This window comes from Trichoplax adhaerens, genomic scaffold, assembly GCF_000150275.1.
Source record: "Trichoplax adhaerens TRIADscaffold_41 genomic scaffold, whole genome shotgun sequence".
In the NCBI taxonomy this organism is placed as follows: Eukaryota; Metazoa; Placozoa; class Uniplacotomia; order Trichoplacea; family Trichoplacidae; genus Trichoplax; species Trichoplax adhaerens.
The window spans coordinates 2,539-13,498 of record NW_002060981.1 but is presented as its reverse complement, the minus strand read 5'-3'; positions in this window follow the sequence as shown (position 1 = coordinate 13,498).

Genomic DNA, 10,960 nt, shown 5'->3' with positions numbered 1-10,960 from the left:
ATACAGTCATTGATGATATCAAGCCCCTCTTAGAAAGATTAAAATCATAGCTTGCATGCATATTTTGCATTTAAATTTGATGAATACTACTAATATTAAAATTAATGGCCTCATTTCCTTACTTTTCATATCGGTGCTTATAAAATTAGTCGATGATACTTTAATTTTAAATTTTAACTCCTATTTCTTCATTAGTGATGGTTTCGCGCAGATATATTATCAAAATTCTAGTATGACTTTAGTCTTGAGATAGACTTACTGACAACAATTTTGATTTAGAAAGACATACTATTCCAGTAAGAAGAGAAACTGTTGGTACTTGAAGTTGCACTACAAGCGTATACCGGGCTACATATTTGTTATATTATCTTTCTATCATTTTTACAGTACATTCGATTTACAAAATTCTAAAATATATAGTAACCGACATTATCATTATAAAATCATCAAGCCACGCTTTCATTGAACAGAAATAATAATTTATCAATTATATTTTAATCATTGCACCTACGGGAGTAAACAATATACTCTATTACGCTATCACTATTTAACCTAGGACAATTGCTTACACATAAAAATGGATCAAAGGGTACGAATTACGCAATTACGCGATTTACGTAAACATTGCTATTTCACATTTTATGACATAATACTATCATAATAATGCTCTTTCATGATGAAACAGTTTAACGATCTACTAGCCTATTTCTGCTATTCAGACATACAATGATTTTTAAATCGCCTGGTAATAAAACTAAAACATCATCCTAATGCTGCTATGATTTTCTAGCACCGTATTATAGCCTCGTTATCGAAATATACTATTATTCTTACGTATCCCTCCGTTCTGATTACGGACAGATATATGATTTATGTTACAGTAAAAGAATTAAGTTAATCATTCGGGAATATAAAGGAAAATTGCAATCATGGAATAAATTCTATATTATATTTTTAATGCCATTCCAAAAATTTCATATTACCGAAATAAAAGTAATTCCAATAAATAGAACTTCTAGATAGGACATTAATTCAATATTTTAACCATGAAAAGAGAAAAGGAAGCTTTTTCCGGCCTCTTTGATTTTAATAAATAACCGGGGTAAGGAATTACGGTCTATAATCGATATTTTTAGACTAAATCCATAGTCTGATCGCTTTCTAAAATCAGGAATTAGCATTTTTTCCGCCGATGTAGCATATGTATCGGCGTGATATAAAAAAAATTATCTTCATTCGAGCCATATCGAACATTCCCGCACCTTCAAGGACGTTTCTATATTCAAAGACAAGGAATCCCTTCAATATAAGCTATGATAGTCTAGCAGAGCGTGTTATATCGAAAAAATGATGGTATGTACGAATATTATCAATTTCTCCAGAATTTACAGAATCATTCAATTTTGTTAGTTTGAATTCTTTCAATAATCTTATTCTCATTTAAGTGATTCAATATCTATGCCAATTTACCATAGCATTTTACGATTATATGAAATTGGCAATATCTACTGTTTATCTTTAAATACGATCCTGTATGAAATATCGAAACATTCCATACGCCTGTTAACTAATCAAGAATCAATATTAAGACATCCTGAAAAAATATATATCCTGTTAACAGGCGCTAATCTACCGTTGATTAACATAAAGCTGCCCTTATGTAAAATATATTTCTTGGTAAAAAGCTAATGTAATCTCTACCAAATAGCATCAATACAGTGATTGTAATCTTTCCAACTTTAATTAAATCTAAATACCCACGGTTGTCCAAACTTTGTTTTCAGTGACTGTGATATCAATTACCAATAGATTTTCCGAGTCTAAACGAACATTTATCACCCTTATCACTTCTATTTAAGAGAAATAACGATCGAATAGTTTTAAATGGCTATATTTGAGCATTCCTATGTAAATTAAGATTTCTAAGCCTTCTAAATATTCGTTTTATTATTTAGATTTGAAATTAGGACTTTACAAACAATTTAAGTCTTATATTACTGTATGCCCTTAATTGATTTATTGTATAACTTTTAAATCTAGCTAAAGTATCTGCGTCAAGTTGAAAATGAATGGACCTCAAGATCATCAATGACATGCAAACATCATGTAGATAATGTTATTACAATCAAATGACTCAATTATTCGAATATTGTTCTCTCGAACGAATAGCTGACCTTAACAAAGATCAAAAAGGTATATTTGTCAAATTTCAATCAATTATCTCTAAGGACGTCAATTTCTAAAAGAAAGCAAACCCAATTATCATAAAAGAAATCCATAAAACAAATGATTATGTGATAGATTAAAAAATAGCCGTTAATCACTAAAACTAACCTCTTCTCATATTTTACAACCTTGTCCATTTCAGAGATGTCTTTAAATTTCATCTAAAATTACTTCTACTAATGATAGGCTCATTCGTTTCTCGAAATTCTTTTAATAATCGACTTAGACTGAGGTTTTTAATATCTTTCAAGCTAGTAGTAGCTTACAAGATTTACATAATTGCAGTAATAGCTCAGAATACCGTTCTCGCTTAGGAACTACTCGTACACCAAAGTATGGATTAAGTGAGTAAATACTAATGATACGAACAAGATCTAGAAGCTTTTCTACAAATTCTTCTTGAATCTGATCCGCTACTGGATACAAAATTATTGAGAGCTCTTGTTGTCTACTCTCCCTTATTACTTATTCTGTCCTTGATTATGAATACATATAAGTACTGAAAATAAATTTAACTAATAGAATGAAAATCAATCACTCCAATACCCTTCGAATAGCATTCTAATGCGACCCTTTCAAAAACTTAAGATTCCGTATCACTAATATATCTCCCTCATTGGTGAGAACAAAATGGCAGTAGAATCTTATATCTATTAAATACAAAAAAATTTGACCATATAAAAAATATTAGACCTTGGAAAAAATAAATCTCGAATCAATTCGTAACGATCTTGTGCAAAGTTGATAGTAAATTCGATAATTTAACAATAGATAATAGAATCTAGCAAGCTACTAATGTATTAACTGCCTATGTAGAGACTTTACGACTTACCTTAGGATGATCCAGTTTGACGCTGATGACGAAAAAGCTCACCAGTATGCACTAGTATTGATTAAAGTTATATAGTCGCAGTATAAAAGTTATAAACTGTAACTGAAATCTAACAAATGCTAAATTAGTGGTGTAGAGTTCATAAAGTAATGTCTTAATCGAGAAACACAGGCAATCGGTATGTCAAACTTACAAGTAAAGCAATGAAATTAAGGATTTAGGTAAATGTCTATGGTTATATCCGATATTTTTATCACAGCTAAATATTAAAATTTTAAAATAGAGATGAATTACAAACAGAAATAAAGTGGTATCAATTATATCCTTCTTTTAATTCTATTTTATCTCAATCGTTATAAAAGAGATCTTTTATTATATTTTTATGACTATAGTATTCATTTTAAGATGTCAATATATTTAAATTATGCAAGTATTTGCTTAAACAATGCTACTAGTAAATAAACGAAGATTTATCACTACAAAGGTAGCTTCCAGCAATAGAAGATATTAATATCATATTTGCCTAATTACGTACTATTGTCACTAAAATTGTGTTCATCAAAGTTTAAATTGTAATTCCGACTTGCTTATTGACAGTTCTAATTAGGTCTAATGCGTATTATTGCGATTATTTCGGAATTTGAATCAAGATATTTTGATAATGTAATCATATTATTGATTACAATCTATGAATAGATTTAAAGCTTTAATTGGTAAATTGAATAAGTTGGATAATACGATTTATTTAAAATAACAATATGAAATGATCTTTTGTCTTTGCCGATTATAGCAGTATTTTAAACCCACTAAGCACCTGCATCTATTTTATGGCAATGGTGAATGTGCATAAATATAGTAATTTTTTGGCTATGTTATAGAAGCTATTAATTATTTATGTCATATTAGTGAGAGGCTAATTTCTGTCTCTGCCTGATTTTGGTATGATAACGTGTCACAATTTCACTTCTGCGACAAGGTAACGCACAGTAAAAGTCTATAAGTAGCTACTGACTTAAACGCCCTTTTACTTAACGTTAAACACACATAGTAAAATACTGTAAAGATGAAACTTTTATTAGCAAAGATACATCTACAATTTTTTACCACACCACTCAACTCAAAAGTTCCCGTTTATATAGGAACCATCTAACTTGTAACAACAGTATTATTATCATACCTTACTAGGAGGAGCATCTCGAACAGAGATGTTCCTTACATAGCTTTTCTATTAGTAAATATTTTGAATCTCTTACTCATACTTAATCTTAATCTTAATCTAAGCTTGTAGATTGTCTAATTCAACTATCATCAACTAGAACTTGAATCATCTTACTGCTATCTATCACACAATAACAATCAATATCAAGTATGTTATGAACTATTACAAACAACATCCACGTTAAGGCATTGCTTATGTTACCTAGCTTTACAAATATGGATATTCTCCGTACTAGCTACTGCTGTACTTATTAAACTATCCTAATGACAAGGCAACACCCTAACATAACGTCACAATAATAGGTAGATGCTTTACATAGTTTACTCGTACTTGCAATTTCATCGACAACATCGATAAATGCGGCGGTAGTAGAAGAACAAACATGAAAGTGAAAAAATAACATCAATGTCTGATAAGATAGAAATTCTTTTATATAGTAATCAATAATGTTCTACCTACTTTAATGGACATTAAATAATTCTATTCAACAGAATAAGAGGAAAACCTGACGTATACGATGAAATGTTCCACACGTTGCGTACGAGTATATTTTATTATCTTCCAATGACTAAAATTGATAATATTTGCGGAATCTTTCAAAACTTGTTGATAGATATTTTATAAAGACTTTTCGGATCATCTGTTCCGAATTTTCTTCCGGTCATGCACTTGAAAAATTGCCGTAATAAAATGAGATTCCAAAACAATTACTTAACTGTCATCAATGTACTCTTAAAAATTCATAATGATATCTCAATTATAATGATGAATAGATTTAAGCGGTTGATACCAAATACCTTAATTGTTTCTCAATATTTAAAAATAGGAAGAGCTATTAACAGATTCATTTTATTTCTATTTGTAAACAAATTGAAAAAGTCATTTACTTTATTTCATTATTTTACTCATTCCGACTGTATAGAAATAAGGCAAAGTCCGATATAAACAGTATAATTGAAATTACTCTGGTATCACGATGAAGTTATTACTAGCTGAGATATTACTATCATAGAAGATAATAGCTTGATAACGATATTTGACAAGTATATAGATCTGATTTCAAGTTTGCAGGATACACGATTGCTATTAAATCAATAATAGCTTATAACTTACTTTAAACAATTAATAAATAATGCTTCTATAATATAATTACTTGCAGCTCAATTTTAACTTTAATTTTGCATCAATCTTTTTATTAATCATATTACCTTCCGTAAATACACTAACTACCGAAAAATAGATGAAAAACATTGTTAGAATAAATTTCATACTGGCATTTTTCCTCTAAGGCATACAATTTAAGTTATGCAGCTGCTACCATAGAATTAGATTAACAATTGTCAAGTCAAAAGATTCCTCTTTAATTTAACTTCATTGCAATTACTGAATTCATTTTACTATCTTAACTGGAATTCTTTTCTAAAATTTTTGACCTTGGCGGTATACTGAAAAAGCAAGGCTTATTTTCAAGCATTATTATTATCTACTACTAGTACTATTTATGTTATCACATTTTTATGGCGTTAGGTAATGCATAGAGCAAAGCATAAAATGATATTGCTCACGGCTAAAATTAGTGGCCTTTTATAGCCCTAAGCTACGATATAAGTCTCAGACTAACAGTATTTAAAAATAAGAATGATTAGTTACGATCACTAAATCATATTTACGACTTTTGCGAATTGTAAGGGAATCAACAGTAACACCTATCATGAAAGACACCAAGTTACGTACAATTTCACATCATATTGTCATAATACCAGTTCTATGGACATTACTATGATAAATTTTGGCTATGGTAATTTGATGCGATCCTTTTTATTCATGAGAAAATAATTTTATGAGCGAATTTACACAAGTGACGTTATTATCTTTCAAACTATAAAAGATTGCCGTAATTTGAATACACGTTCAATTACTCAAACACAATGCCTCGGATTAATTATTTTGTATATCATTCGATATGATTCGGTTGATTTCACATAATGACTAGGCCACAAAATATTCGTAATCAAGTCACTGCGGTCTAGATTTGCATCTAATGCCGCTACCTTGCATAAATTTTTATTTAAAAATTTCCAATCCGCTGTCATACGAATTAGCGATAAAATATGATCTACTTAAAATTCTTGAAGCGTTCCTATCATAAAACAGCTTTGCAATAAGATAACATAATGTACGATCAATCAATTCCTTGAACCACGTATCAAGGAACGATATCTGAACTATCAGAAACACTTTTACTCTACTAGCAGACTACACAAAGACTTAAACGCCTCGTATTTTACGTTAAACACTAAGTTTGAGAATCCACTTTATTACACGATATACTGTATTTATATACTCTTCCTCAATAGTTCATGAGTCATAGTTAGTACGATTAACTTTAGAATCATTTACTGAATTAGATATTAATTATAGCTACTGCTCCCTTAATGCAAGCAACAGTATTTACGAATATAGACATCTGATGACTAATACAGAATAGTCAGATTACGATATGTCCTATCACGGAACATTTCCACGATAATTTACAATCTATCATAAGTAAATTATAATCACAATGATTCGAACTGTGAGTAGATGATTTGCATTCCTATTATAACTATTAATTTCAGTATGTGTATATGTGTCACTGTCATAAGAAGTCAGTGCTATATTAAAACATAGTATATGCAAATTAGAAGTTAACTAAATAAGGATAGGCTAACAGAAGGATCCTAACATAGATATTTCTACTCTAATACAGTCTGTAACACTGTCACAGTTCCTTTAGCTTAAAATTACTACCTTAAATTCTCTTGGGCAAACGGAATGGGCAATTAAATCGTTCTCAGGTTAGACAATTCCTGATTTCTAGATGCACATCTGTGTGTACTGTTTCATCATAGCTAGTGTTCCTAATGGCTTATCTTATTTAAAACTCATTAAGTGTATGATATGTTAATTAATTAACCTAATATTGCAACAAACACAATTTGAATTATAGTCATCTTTTATAGTATCACACAACGAAAATAAAGCACTTGCTATTGCGAATTTCTTTCAAAATCATTTAACAGCTTCATCAATAGTCATAAAGGGATGAGAATATCGGGATGGGTGTCAAATATTAAATATCCTAACCTACTTGTCCCATCATTTTAGTTCACCGTTATACCTTTCTCATGATCAGTTTATATATTCTAGGATATACAATAATACTTACAGTATATGTATTCAATGTTATTGTTGATAAATATCTGCTGAGTGCGTGCTGAATACAATATCAAGTAATATTATACTGAAAATGACATATCCAATGCGTGCAGAGCAAGCTAGCTAAATTAATAGGCTTTATTGCATATCCTCAGACGCAAATTGTTTAAAAATCATTATTGCTTACTATTTGCTACTAAAAGTATAATACTACTGCGTTAGGGTACTGAGCTCTTCCAAGTCGATATTTGCAACGAATTCACTATTATATGTCTTCCAGACATTTATCTCTACTATGACTCAATACTGACCATCGTCTATCACTAGGAAGCTGCAATGATGATACGTCTCTCTGAATTTAATTATAACCAAATTTTATCCAAAAATCTATAGTTTCACTACGCAAATCTCAGTTATAATCACTGAGATAATATTAGAAATTATGCAAATATTTTTACGGTCGTAGATGATATTTTAGATAGTGGTATTTTCGGTGAATTTCAATCTGTCTTATTTATCGAAAGCAGCATGAAAAATTCTCTATGACTAGTGGCTTAAGAACATATTTTTAAATCAATTTCTACTTGTATTTCTAGTAACATTATATCGCAATGTTTCTATCAATCATTACAGAAATAATATAGTTCATTAAAGGACAAAGATTGTTATGATAAGAGATAAAATAAGATTAGTGTCTTAAAGTTGCGTACTAAGGTAGTATTAGATCGATGTTATAATCCTGGTACTGCATGCATTAGCTAACCATAAATCTAAAACGTACTGAAAGTTCGGTTATTGCTTCAGTAAAGAAAATTTATTTATATGTCAAAATCGAATCTTTTTGTTTCCATAATATGTTCAACATTAAACGCTTTCAGTGGCTAAATTTTCTCACATGTATATACTGTAGGCTTAATGCTCATTATTTTCGTTAACAATAGTTTGTAAATCATTTCTTAATTGTAAAATCTAAATTAATACTAATTAATAATGTAGCAATTCAATCACTATATGAAAAAGTAAAAAAGCGTACTTATTTTAAAAAATGATACCAATAGTTTATGATAGTCTTCAAACTATACTAAATCATGGTTCAATCTTATTGATAGCTGTGATATATACCAATCACGAAATTCCAAATTTTAGAAAAATAAGGGCTTTATTCAATCTTATACAAAGATTAACTACACAGCTCTACTCTAGCCGAATACTACTTCTAAAGACTTCTAGAACGAACTAACAGAATAATCTAAAGTTGCATGCTTTTATACCTTCCGTAGCATTCGCAGCTACAATCCGCATTGCAACCTTTTACCTTATTTTACACATAGTTAAATTATTCTTAGTAAGACTATTCTACTGCGGACTATCATTAATCCAATATGGATACGACTACAGTACTTACGTAGACATTATTCACACCAGCCAAAGTACAATGAATTAACCATATCCTAATATATGATTTACAGTTCTATTTTTACCTATAGCCATATTAGTAACTCAACACCTTACTGTATATAGTCATCTGTACTCTAGCATAGAGTCTCTACCACTACAGTCTATAGTTACAGCTACCAAATATCTCTTAGGATAAATATCTACCGTACATTATACTACACATGGCTAACAGTCTACAATCACAATACTAAGTTACATTACAATAGCAAAGATTAATTTTAATTTCTTAGTGGATATTTAATCAGCTTATAAATACAGACCACGTCCTTTACGACATTAAATGGGAGCACTATGCCATATTTTGAAAGCACTCTGAAATTGATTTACTACTAACATTTAAAAGGCCCGTCTGTTCATTTAGATGTTGTCTTGTAAAAATTCTGGCATAGCATTGAAGTCATAGATAAACACATTCAAAGTTATCATTCGCCCTAATAACCAATATGTTTTCATTGCTCCTAAACCCTAATTTAAAAAAGTCATAACACAATATCTTAATTAAATATCACATCGTTACTATCGGACAATACTTCAAATTTTCCATTATCTAATTTGCAGGATTTCATTTAACAGCTCAAATTAATTATAAGTATATTTTCCATCCTTCAAAGCTAGCGTTTGCCGGAAGAATATATTATTTGAACTCTTCTGCATGGAGTGATAATAGGGAAGTTGTACACCACATTATTTATGCATAGTAGAGACTATAAAGTTATATTGTAGTGAAAATACTGTTAAGTCGTATTCTCATAATTATGGAGATGCAATGACCTTAGGAAATAATACTGAAGTCTTTGGATCGCACGAAAAGATTGTACGGTACGTAAGATAATTATATTTAACATGATCAAGAGGTGGTAAAGCCCTTCGTTTACTCACAAATCTAGTTATTTAACAAACTTTGAAGAAAAAATTGCTTTATGTTTATTAGTTTGATAGCATCTGTATCGAAATATATTATTGACTGCAAGGTATACATTTAATAAAAATTGTTTTCATATACTATGAAATAATGCAATTAACATTTGGACCAGTAACCGGTGCGAAAGTGATAAAGACAAAATTTTATGTGACAGATTAAGTTTTATCACTAGCTGAAGGAAGTTCAGTCCATGCAGAATTTTAACGTTCATGATTAACCTGACTATAACGGGGAATTTTGAATCTTTACAGTACAACAGTATAAACGGAGAGATTGTCAGAAACCGGTACATGTATGCCCTTATCATTAACATGAAAGGAACTATATCATAGGCTATTAGGCTTACTTTAATGTTTATTTCCCCTCTCAGTGTTAGTTCATATTGACGAGTTTTTGATAATAAGTCATAAGATGCTTGGCTACAATGAATTCTAGAAGCTAAAGTGTTAAAAAATAGTATTAGAAGTTTTACACACTTCAAATTAAAATTACTTAAAATCAAGCTCAATAGTAATTGCAATCGTTAAATTGCAATATCTTTAACCTTCTAAAAGACTCAATTATGGATTATTACACAGTGTTAAACTTTCTCAAATAATCCCATTATGCATATAGCATATAACTGTCCTGAAAAGCTCGTTTTTGTAAAATAATTTTGTACTGTTCGGCTATGAATCAAAACCGACAGATTGTTAACCAACTACCATCTTTTCTAAACTGCAATTAATAAACCATAATAATTTAGATTGAAATACCTTCTCCGTTCGACTCCATCCTAGAAGCAGTGTTAACTGTATCACCAAATAAACAATATCGAGGCATTTTCATACCTATAACCCCGGCAACACAAGCTCCTGGGCGTAAAATATCACCATCGATTTCATCAATTATTAACAAGGAGAAAAATATTTCAGATTAACAATATTTTTCACCAACTTCTATCCTATTTATCACTGCTGTATACCGTAGATGAACAATATCTTACGTATGATCGACTGTCAATAGTATTTTCTTTTGATACGTTTGATAAATAACTCGGTAATTTATTTACCTGAATGAATCCCAGCACGCAATTTTAAGTCATAGGTTGGATTGTGAGGTATTG